This window comes from Mobula hypostoma, chromosome 12 (genome assembly GCF_963921235.1).
Source record: "Mobula hypostoma chromosome 12, sMobHyp1.1, whole genome shotgun sequence".
Lineage (NCBI taxonomy): Eukaryota > Metazoa > Chordata > Chondrichthyes > Myliobatiformes > Myliobatidae > Mobula > Mobula hypostoma.
The window spans coordinates 113,960,951-113,973,406 of record NC_086108.1 but is presented as its reverse complement, the minus strand read 5'-3'; the positions used below and the strand labels follow the sequence as shown (position 1 = coordinate 113,973,406).

Genomic DNA, 12,456 nt, shown 5'->3' with positions numbered 1-12,456 from the left:
AAGCCCTAGCTCCCTTAATCTCTGATCATAATGCATACTCTCTAAACCAGGCAGCATCCTGGTAAATCTCCTCTGCACCCTTTCCAATGCTTCCACATCCTTCCTATAGTGAGGCGACTAGTACTGGACACAATACTCCAAGTGTGGCCTAACCAGAGTTTTATAGAACTGCATCATTACCTCGCGACTCTTAAACTCTATCCCTCGACTTATGAAAGCTAACACCCTATAAGCTTTCTTAACTACCCTATCCACCTGTGAGGGAACTTTCAGGGATCTGTGGACATGTACCCCCAGATCCCTCTGCTCCTCCACACTACCAAGTGTCCTGCCATTTACTATTCAAAGACTTGAATAGTTCTGCCCCAGTTGTGTGAGTTGGCAGCGGCAGTGCACACAACATATCCTCGTGCACATCGTCTTGAAATATGTCGCACATAATCCAGCAGTATTGCCTTGTTGTTGACATCAGTAGACTCGTCGACCTGGATCGCATACCATGGTGACTCGTTAAGCCGTTCCAACAATGTGCGTCGATGTCCTCGGCTATGTCACCAATTCTCCTTGAAACCGTGGTAGCTGAAAGAGAAACCTGTACCACCTTGTTAGCTGCAGCTTCTCCCAACAGTTTACGGCACATGTCCTTGGCAGCAGGCAGAATCAATTCTTCACCAACAGTGAAAGGCTTCTTAGCCTTAGCAATACGGCTAGCCACTAAGTACGACGCTATCAGAGCAGCAGCATTTGTAGAGGTAGTGACTCTCAGCACTCGCTTCTCTCCCGCTTGCTCACGTTTTCTCCCCTCAAAAAACTCAACGGGTTTGTCTTTAAGTGCAGGGTGCTTGGATCCAAGGTACCAAAGCAGTTTTGAGTGCTTCATTGCCTCATTAGACAGCTTGTCTCCACATAATCCACACGGGGCTTGGAGCGTGCGAGACATCAGTCGCAATAAAGCCATATTTTATGTGCAACTCATCGTATTTTCTGTTGAAGGAAGCTTGCTTTCTTTTTGCAGTCTCGGCCTCAGCTGTCTCTGCATTATCTTCATCGTTAGGCCTTTTATGTCCCCTACCACCTCTTCCAAAGAAACTCTCAAGCAACGTTTGTTTTTTTACTCATCGAGTAGTTGTAGGTTAATGACGGATTGATGACCTCGCGTGGGTTCAAGTTCAACAGTGGGCGTGATAGGGAATGAGGAAAGGTGCAGCTGACTCATATTGTTTCATATCACCAAATCATATCGTTTCCTCGCGGCCCGGTAGCACATGCTTTGTGGCCTGGTGATTGGGGACCACTGCTTTAAAGGACTCTTCATTCAACGTTCTCGATATTTATTGTTTGTTCATTTATTATTATTGCTTTTTTTTGCATTTGTATGGTTTGTTGTCTTCTGTACTCCGGTTGAATGCCTGAGGTTGGTGTTTTTTCATTGATTCTGTTATAGTTATTATTCTATAGATTTTTTAAAGTATGCCCACAAGAAAATAATCTCAGGGTTAAATATGGTGACATATATTTACTTTAAACTTTAAGTAATGCTAACCTCACACCAATGTTATCCACTCTACCAGCATTCTGGAGTCAGTTTACTATTGTTTGAAGGACTTTCAGAACAGCATTTGGTATTATTTCATTATGGTCATACTGTGAAAAGTGAGGCAAAATCAATAGGTGTGAGCATTGGCAATGCAATATAATAATTCTTAGAACACTTCTCAATAGATGATGTAGTTCAAAGTGCTTACACTGGGATGAAGTGCAAACATCAAAATAACATGTAAGAATAAAAATAGATTCGAAAATAGAAGACAAACAGATGTTTGTTAATATCAAGATTAAATAGGTAAGTTTTGAACTGGCATTTAAAAGTGTCATCTGAGTTTGTATCTCTTATAGTTTTGGGTATTGAATTCCACAGTTTAGGAGCATCATTCAAAAAAAGCTGACCTGACAATTATCTTTTGAGGGAAATTATTTAAATTTAAGAGACTGGCAGTAAAAGACCATAAGACCATAAGACAAAGGAGCAGAAGTAGGCCATTTGGCCCATCGAGTCTGTTCCGCCATTTTATCATGAGCTGATCCATTTTCTCCTATTTAGTCCCACTCCCCTGCCTTCTCACCATAACCTTTGATGCCCTGGCTACTCAGATACCTATCAATCTCTGCCTTAAATACACCCAATGACTTGGCTTCCACTGCTGCCCGTGGCAACAAATTCCATAGATTCACCACCCTCTGACCTGAGAGCTCGAGCAGGATTATAAAACAAATGAGATTTCTCTGATGTACTCTAGTCTCAAACTATTAATAGCTTCAAAAACACGTAAGAAAACTTTAAAATCAAACATGAATCAGTATTTTCTCTGCCTCAACGTCAGACAACTGCAGTGTCACATGCTATTTCTGAAAAAATTGAAGTTGATTGAAATTGGAATATCTTTATTGTCATTGCATAGTACAACTTGTCATGCACCAATACAGTGAAAATAAGTTCGCAACTCTCGTACTCAATGCTATAAAACAACAAATAAAATAAATAAACAATAAATAAAATCAAGTAACCAGCCAGTACAAGCAATGTTTCAGCTAATGGGTGCGTGTCATTTCCAGCCCAGCTCTTTACTTTGTGTACTTGTAAATATGCAGTCTGGCCACTTCCCTTACAGATGTTACTGTTGAAAGAATCCCAAGACCCTTAAGGATAGACTGTCTGTTTTCTGTTTAGGAATCCAGATCTCAGTGCTGTTTCATATAACTGATTAATGTTGTAGTCAAGTGTAATGGTATCACACGAAGGTCACTTCCCTGTAGTCGCTTTCCCCACCAAAGTACATTTGTAAGATTTATTGAAAACAAACTGCTAAAGGAACTCAAAGTTCAAAGTAAATTTATTATTAAAGTATATATATGTCACCATATCTAACCCTGAGATACATTTGGTTGCAGGTATTCAGACTAAATGCAATAGAATCAATGAAAGACTCCACACAAAGACTGACAACCAAAGTGCAAAAGACAAACTGCAAATACAAAATAGATAGTAATAAATAAAGAGAAACCTGGACATGAATAGATAAATAAATAGAAAATAAGTAATTTGTTCATACTAAGGACATGATTTGTAGGGTCTTTGGAAGTGAGTCTATAGACCATAGAATCAGTTCATTGTTGAGGTGAGTGAACTTATCTATGCTGGTTCAGGAGCCTGATGGTTGAAGGGTAATAACTGTTCCTGAACCTGGTAGTGTGGGACCTGAGGCTCCTATGCCTCCTTCCCAGATATGGTGGCGTGGTACCTAAGGCTCCAGTACATCAGCAGGTCAGGGTGGGAAATGTTCAGTTGACGCTTCAGCTTTGGCCTCTGCAGTGGGACTAAAGGAAAGAAGGGAGGTAGCGGGTACAGAGGGGTGAGGGGAAAGGATAGGTGGATCCAGTGATGAGTGTGTGGTGGAAGAGAAAAGAGGGCAATGGAAATCACAGTGGGGGAGTAGTGAGAGGGGGTCTTACAGGATTCATGTCAGAGGAAAGATTCTTTGAAGTGGACATGCCTTGGCAGGACTTTGCAGTGCAGTAGCAAAGTAGAAACACAAGGGTAGCAGAATTGGAATTGGTAGCAATGGGCAATCAGTTGGAGGCCTGATGGTCTGCATTCCAGGGTACTTAACGAGGTGGCTCTAGAAATCGTGGATTCATTGGTAATCATTTTCCAATGTTCTGTAGATTTAGGATGAGTTCCTGTGGATTGGAGGGTAGCTAATGTTATCCCACTTTTTAAGAAAGGAGGGAGAGAGAAAACAGGGAATTATAGACCAGTTAGCCTGACATCAGTGGTGGGGAAGATGCTGGAGTCAATTATGAAAGATGAAATAGCGGCATATTTGGATAGCAGTAACAGGATAGGTCCGAGTCAGCATGGATTTACGCAGGGGACATCATGCTTGACTAATCTTCTGGAATTTTTTGAGAATGTAACTATGAAAATGGACAAGGGAGAGCCAGTGCATGTAGTGTACCTGGACTTTCAGAAAGCCTTTGATTAGGTCACAGTGGGCAAAATTGGAGCACATGGTATTGGGGGTAGGGTGCTGACATGGTTAGAAAATTGGTTGGCAGACAGGAAACAAAATAGGGATTAACGGGCCCCTTTCAGAATGGCAGGCAGTGACTAGTGGGGTACCGCAAGTCTCGGTGCTGGGACCGCAGCTGTTTACAATATACATTAATGATTTAGATGAAGGGATTAAAAGTAACATTAGCAAATTTGCAGATGACACAAAGCTGGGTGGCAGTGTGAAATGTGATGAGGATGTTGAGATAATGCAGGATGACTTGGACAGTTTGGGTGAGTGGGCAGATGCATGGCAGATGCAGTTTAATGTGGATAAATGTGAGGTTATCCGCTTTGGTGGCAAGAACAGGAAGGCAGATTACTATCTGAATGGTGTCAAGTTAGGAAAAGGGGAAGTACAATGAGATCTAGGTGCCCTTGTTCATCGGTCACTGAAAGTAAGCATGTAGGTACAGCAGGCAGTGAAGAAAGCTAATGGCATGTTGGCCTTCATAACAAGGGGAGTGAGTATAGGAGCAAAGATGTCCTTCTGCAGCTGTACAGGGCCCTGGTGAGACCACACCTGGAGTATTGTGTGCAGTTTTGGTCTCCAAATTTGAGGAAGGACATTCTTGCTATTGAGGGAGTGCAGTGTAGGTTCACGAGGTTAATTCCCAGGATGGCGGGACTGCCATATGTTGAAATATTTGAGCGACTGGGCTTGTATACAGTGGAATTTAGAAGGATGAGAGGGGATCTGATTGAAACATATAAGATTATTACGGGATTGGACACGCTAGAGGCAGGAAACATGTTCCCGATGTTGGGGGAGTCCAGAACCAGAGGCCACAGTTTAAGAATAAGGAGTAGGCCATTTACAACGGAGTTGAGGAAAAACTTTTTCACCCGGAGAGTTGTGGATCTGTGGAATGCTCTGCCCCAGAAGGCAGTGGACGCCAATTCTCTGGATGCTTTCAAGGAGTTAGATGGAGCTCTTAAAGATAGTGGAGTCAAGGGATATTGGGAGAAGGCAGGAACGGGTTACTGACTGTGGATGATCAGCCATGATCACAGTGAATGGCGGAGCTGGCTCGAAGGGCCGAATGGCCTACTCCTGCACCTGTTGTCTATAAGTCATTGGGTGAGGCAGCAACTGTGGAGGGAAATGTTACTGAAAGCCTGTTTCCCAGAGAACCAAAATCCATAGGACACAGGTTTAAGGGATTGGTCTTCTAGGGCTCAGAGAAGAAGAAATGTCTTATAGAAACATAGAAAAACTACAGCACGATATAGGCCCAATGCTGTGCCGAATATGTACTTACTCTAGAAATTATCTATTTTTCTAAGCTTCATGTACCTATCCAGGAGTCTCTTAAAAGACCCTATCGTATCCGCCTCCACCACCATCGCTGGCAGCCCATTCCACGCGCTCGCCACTCTCTACGTAAAAAAACTTACCCCTGACCTATCTGTACCTACTTCCAACCACCTTAAGACTGTGCCCTCTTGTGCTAGCCATTTCAGCCCTAGGAAAAAGCCACTGACGAGCCGCACGATCAATGCATTCATCATTTTGTACAACTCTTATCAGGTCACCTCTCATTCTCCATCACTCCAAGGAGAAAAGGCCAAGTTCACTCAACTTATTCTCATAAGGCATGCTCCCCAATCCAAGCAACATCCTTGTAAATCTCCTCTGCACCCTTTCTATAGTTTCCACATCCTTCCTGCAGTGAGGTGACCAGAACTCAGCACAGTACTCCAAGTGGGGTCTGACCAAGGTCCTGTATAACTATAACATTACCTCTCGGCTCTTAAACTTGATCCCACGGCTGATGAAGGCCAATGCATCATATGCCTTCTTAACCACAGAGTCAACCTGCGTAGCAGCTTTGAGTATTCTATGGATCGGACCCCAAGATCCCTCTGATCCTGCATGTTGCCAAGAGTCTTACCATTAATATTATATTCTGCCATCATATTTGACCTACCAAAATAAACCACCTCACCTTATCTGGGTTGAACTCCATCTGCCACTTCTCAGCCCAGCTTTGCATCCTATCAATATCCCACTATAACCTCTGTCAGCCCTCCACACTACTCCAACACCCCAACCTATGTGTCATCAGCAAATTTACTAACCTATCCCTCCACTTCCTCATCCAGGTCATTTATAACAATCATGAAGAGAAAGGGTTCCAGAACAGATCCCTGAGGCACACCACTGGTCACCCACCTCCATGCAGAATATGACCCGCCTACAACCACTCTTTGCCTTCTGTGGGCAAGCCAGTTCTTGATCCATAAAGCAAGATTCCCTTGGATCCCATACCTCCTTACTTTCTCAATAAGCCTTGCATGGGGTACCTTATCAAATGCCTTGCTGACTACACCTACTGCTCTACCTTCATCAATGTATTTAGTCACGTCCTTAAAAAATTCAATCTGGCTCATAAGGCACGACCTGCCTGTGACAAAGCTATGCTGACTATTCCTAATCATATTATGTCTCTCCAAATGTTCATAAATCCTGCCTCTCAGGATCTTTTCCATCGACTTACCAACCGCTGAAGTAAGGCTCACTGACCTATAATTTTCTGGGCTATCTCTACTCCCTTTCTTGAATAAAGGAACAACATCTGGAACCTCCCAGAAGAGTTATTGATCCCTTCCTGTTTCTAGCTTCAACCCACAGAGACTCAGTAGACAATTCCTCCGTGATTTTCTCCTTTTCTGCAGCCGTGACACTATCTCTGATCAACAGTGCCTTGCCCACACCTCTTTTGCCTCCCTCCCTGTCCTTTCTGAAACATCTAAAGCCTGGCGCTCGAAGTAACCATTCCTGCCCCTGAGCCATCCAAGTCTTTGTAATGGCCACAACATCATAGCTCCAACTATTGATCCACACCTTAAGCTCATCTGCTTTGTTCATGATGCTTTTTGCATTAAAATAGACACATCTCAAACCATCGGTCTGAATGTATGCCTTCTCTATCACCTGCCTATTCTCCCTCTCGCACTGCCGCCAAGCTATCTCTATATGTGAGCCAACCGCTCCTTCCTCCATCTCTTCAGTTTCGTTCCCACTCCCCAGCAATTCTAGTTTAAACTTTCCCCAATAGCCTTACTAAACCTCCCTGCCAGGATATTGGTCCCCCTCGGATTCAAGTGTAACCCGTTCTTTTTGTACAGGTCACACCTGCCCCAAAAGAGGTCCCAATGATCCAGAAATCCGAATCCCTGCCCCCTGCTCCAATCTCTCAGCCACGCATTTATCCTCCACCTCATTCTATTCCTATACTCACTGTCATGTGGTACCGGCAGTAATCCAGAGATTACTACCTTTGAGGTCCTGCTTCTCAACTTCTTTCCTAACTCCCTGTAGTCTGTTTTCAGGACCTCCTCCCTTTTCCTACTTACGTTGTTGGTACCAATATGTACCACAACCTCTGGCTGTTCACCTTCCCACTTCATGATATCGTGGACGCGATCAGAAACATCCTGGACCCCGGCACCTGGGAGGCAAGCTACCATCTGCGTTTCTTTCCTGCGTCCACAGAATCGCCTGTCTGACCCCCTATCTATAAAGTCCCCTATCACTGCTGCCATCCTCTTCCTTTCCCTACCCTTCTGAGCCACAAGGCCAGACTCTGTGCCAAAGGTGCGGCCACTGTTGCTTCCCCCAGATAGGCCGCCCCCCCCCGCCCCCCAACAGTACTCAAACAGGAGTACTTATTGTCAAATGGTACAGCCACTGGGGTACTCTCTAGTATCTGACTCTTGTCCTTCCCTCTGCTGACTGTTACCCACTGATCTGCCTCCCGTGGCCCCGGTGTGACCACCTGCCTGTAGCTCCCATCTGTCACCTCCTCACTTTCTCTGACCAGACGAAAGTCATCGAGCTGCATCTCCAGTTCCCTAACCCGATAACTAAGGAGCTGCAGCTCGACGCACCTGGTGCAATGTGGCCGTCCGGGAGGCTGGGAGTCTCCCAGACTTCCCACATCTGACACCCAGTACAGAAGACAAGCCTCACAGACATACTTCCTGTTTCTATTCCTCACATGTAACTTGCCTCGCCTCAACCCATTATTGCCAAAGCCCTGCCACTCTACCTCAGATCACTCCGTTGATGACCGCTCCGCTAGGCAGTGTCTCCTTTTTTTTAAATGTAGTCTTTATGCAGTAGACTTTTGGGGTGCTTAGATGCTGAGTCATTGAGTATATTGAAGGCTGAGATGATGTGGATTGGTGGGACAATGAAATCAGGCAGTCAGTCTCGACCAGTAAATGGCAGAGCAGGCTCCAGGTAAATAACTGCATCCCTATCGCTGGACTAAATGTGAGATGACTGGTTTGCATGTGAGTATGTTGCAAATGTTTATAGAACATAGAAAAGTACAGCACAGTATAAGCCTCTCACCCCAAGGTGTGCCGACCTTTTAGATCAATCTAACTCTTCCCTCCCACATAAAGCTCTATTTTCCTTTCATCCATGTGCCTGTCTAAAAGTCTCTTAAATCTATATGCCTCTACCACCACCTCTGACAGGATGTTCCACAGACCAACTACTCTGTGTTTAAAAAAACAATCACTACCTCCGACATTCCCCTTATACTTTCCTCAAATCACTCTAAAATTATGTCTTCTCATTTCCATTTCCACCCTAGGAAAGTCTCTGTCTCTCCACCTGATCTATGCCTGTCATCATCTTGTACTCCTCCATCAAGTCACCTCTCATCCTTTACTCCAAAGAGGCTGAGTTTCTATAAGTAGTGACAGAATAGGCAGTCATTTATTATGTGCTGTGTTGTATGAGATGGGTGATCATGATCTTGACCATGATTGCTCTTGGTAAATTTTCTACAGAAGTGGTTTGCCATTGCCTTCTGACTTGTGTCTTTACAAATGGGTGACCCCTGCCATTATCAATACCCTTCAGTGATTGCAAAACCAGGTTATCATTGGTCACCAACTCTCATACGACCATCCACCACCTGCTCCCATGGCTTCACATGACCCTAATCGGGGGCAGGAGTCGAAGCAAATGCTACTTCTTGCCCAAGGATGACCTCAGGCTAGCAAAGGGAAGGAGTGCCTTCTACCTCCTTCGATGAGACGCATCTCCAACCTGCCACCCTAAGAATATGTAGGTACATTCCTAAAGAGAGCTTTTAGCATATTAGCTTTCATAATCCCCAGGATTACAAATACCTGGGGATACGAATTGACAATAAACTGGACTGGTCAAAGAACACTGAGGCTGTCTACAAGAAGGGTCAGAGCCGTCTCTATTTCCTGAGGAGACTGAGGTCCTTTAACATCTGCCGGACGATGCTGAGGATGTTCTACGAGTCTGTGGTGGCCAGTGCGATCATGTTTGCTGTTGTGTGCTGGGGCAGCAGGCTGAGGGTAGCAGACACCAACAGAGTTAACAAACTCATTTGTAAGGCCAGTGATGTTGTGGGGATGGAACTGGACTCTCTGACGGTGGTGTCTGAAAAGAGGATGCTGTCCAAGTTGCATGCCATCTTGGACAATGTCTCTCATCCACTACATAATGTACTGGTTGGGCACAGGAGTACATTCAGCCAGAGACTCATTCCTCCGAGATGCAGCACAGAGCGTCATAGGAAGTCATTCCTGCCTGTGGCCATCAAACTTTACAACTCCTCCCTTGGAGAGTCAGACACCCTGAGCCAATAGGCTGGTCCTGGACTTATTTCCTGGCATAATTTACATATTACTATTTAATTATTTATAGTTATATTACTATTTAATTATTTATGGTGCAACTGTAACAAAAACCAATTTCCCCCGGGATCAATAAAGTATGACTATGACTATGACTATAAATCAAAGTACTGAGTACAGGAGTTAGGATGTTATGTTGAAGTTGTATGAGATATTAGTGAGGCCTATTTTGGAGTATTGTGTGCAGTTTTGGTCACCTACCTACAGGAAAGGTGTCAATGAGATTGAAAGAGTGCAGAGAAAATGTACAAGGATGTTGCTGAGATTTGAGGACCAGAGTTATAGGGAAAGATTGAATCGGTTAGGACTTCATTCCCTGGAACGTAGGAGAATGAGGGAAGATTTGACAGAGTTGTACAGATTTATGAGGGCTATAGATAGGGTAAAAGCAAGCAGGCTTTTTCCACTGAGGTTAAATGAGACAACAGCTAGAGGTCATGGGTTAAGGGTGAAAGGTGAAATACTTAAGGGGAACTTCTTCACTCAGAGAGTGGTGAGAGTGTGGAACAAGCTGCCAGTGGATGTATTGGCTGCATGTTTAATTTCAACACTGAAGAGAAGTTTCGATGGGTACAGGGATGGGAAGGGTATGGAGGGCTGTGGTCTGTGTACGGGTGATGGGACTAGGCAGCACGATAGTTCGGTGTGGGCAAGAAGGGCTGAAGTGCCTGCTCCTATGCTGCAGTTGGATGGTTCCAGTATATAATTGCCATTTGGACAAGTGAGAATGAAACTAGACACGAGTATAAATTGAGATACTGTGCATTTGTTTTGTTCGTCTGTAGTTCCAGTTTGTGTTAGACCTGTCTGGCTCTCATGTCATGGTATCAGTCTGTAACACTGCTTTGGGCTTTCTCTATCCACTGAGGAACTGCACTTTCTCTGGTCTGTCTTGTCTCAGATTTCCAGCAACTGCTTTGTTAAAATCTGACGTGTTTCGTTTTCCTGTAACAACTTCTGCTTCTTCTTAACGTGAAGAGTAACACAGGAATGCTCTTCAGTTTTGGAGCACAGGAGAGGCAGTGTAGCATGGCATCCATGCTGGGTTGGGGGCTGATCCCTTCCATCGGTGCTGCTTTCCAGTGTTTGCTTGGTGGAAGACAGGCTGGATTGCGTTTGTCTGTGGACTGCTGTGGGCTTGTTCTTGCCAGCAACATCCATGCACCATCAATCTACAGGACATGACACTTGGGGACTTGGCCTAGACCTGTTTCATTTGGCTGTGGTTAAACTTGAACTTGAATGTGAAAGATTGGTGGAGGCAAAACGCCACAGCAAATTGAATAATTTAACAAGTGACGAGAGGACAGAGTAAGATGCTGGGGGGGAGGGGTTGTACATACAGGATGGGGGAGAGGGACTGTTGGGTTTGATAAGTTAAGATTTATTGTCACCCACTGAGTGCAGGTAAGAGTCATCTCCATTTATGAGCAACACGTACAAAATATTGGAGGAACTCATGCCAGAATAAGTTGGGGCAAGGGGAAGGAGTAGAAGCTGACAAATGATAGATGAGACCAGGTGAGGGGGAAGATGGATGGGTGAGCGCAGGTTAAAGTCATCTCCATTGCTGAGCCTGGAGTCACAAAGGATGGCAGATTTCCTTCCCAGAAGACCATGCTAAAATCCACGTATTAAAATCCTTATCTCTTAATTAAGCTCTTTTCAGTCCCTGAGCTGTCATCGTGAGATTTGAGTTATCTGGAGAGGGGAAGGCCTGCCACTGTGCCTGGAGAATGTTACCCAGGTTTTCTGCATTTTGGATATGGACTTGCACTACAGACATTTTTTCAGTTTTATTGTTTTATTATGTTCTGTGTTTTTCACCTGATCTTTCTCATTTTTTTGTGGGGGTCGGTGTGTCTATTCTTTTGTTCTTTTTTTGGCGTAGGGAGGAGAGGTTTGGGGGTTGATGATCGTGCTGCCATTCTTTTCTTTCTTGGTTTCATGGCTATCTGGAGAAGAAGAATTTCAGAGTTGTGTATTTTGATAATAAATGAATCTTTGATCTTTTTTTAAAATCTCTTCAAGATTGTTTAATGTCATTTCCTGTACACAAGTGTAAAGGAAAACAAAATAATTGTTAGTCCGGATCTGATGCAAAATACTCGGAGATAAATAACACAGTAATAATATGAAAAAAAAATAAACACATAAGATAGCTTATGTATATAAAATGATTGTGTGTCCATAAAGTGACGCTACGTACAGGAGTGTCTGTACATAAGGTGACTGACAGGAAATGATAAAGTAGTGGTGATTGGGGTGTGGAGGGGTGGGTTAGTGGGTGGAGGTGTTGATCAGCCTCACTGCCTGGGGAAAGTAACTGTTCTTGAGTCTGGTGGTCCTGGTGTGGATGCTACATAGTCTCCTCCCTGATGGGAGTGGGACAAACAGTTCACAAGCATGGTGGGTGTCATCTTCCATGATGTTACTGGCCCTTTTCCGGCACCTTTCTGTGTATATGTTCTTGATGGTGAGTAGGCTGGTATCGGCAATGCGTTGGTCAGTTTTGACTACACATTGTAGAGCCTTCCTGTCTGCCACACATCGTTACTGCAGGACTCTGAGTTGATGGGTCAATACCTTCAGCTTCACGTCGCAGCCCCCACCATGTTGGACAGGCAATGAGCTTCCCTGTTCCTAGCCCA

At 44.4% G+C, this 12,456-nt stretch overlaps 1 protein-coding gene across 3 annotated transcripts in view; it reads left to right on the top strand.

Moving 5' to 3' along the window:
* Nucleotides 1–12,456, top strand: part of rabggtb (Rab geranylgeranyltransferase subunit beta) — an 86,160-nt gene that overhangs the window by 54,650 nt on the left and 19,054 nt on the right. The window lies entirely within an intron of this gene.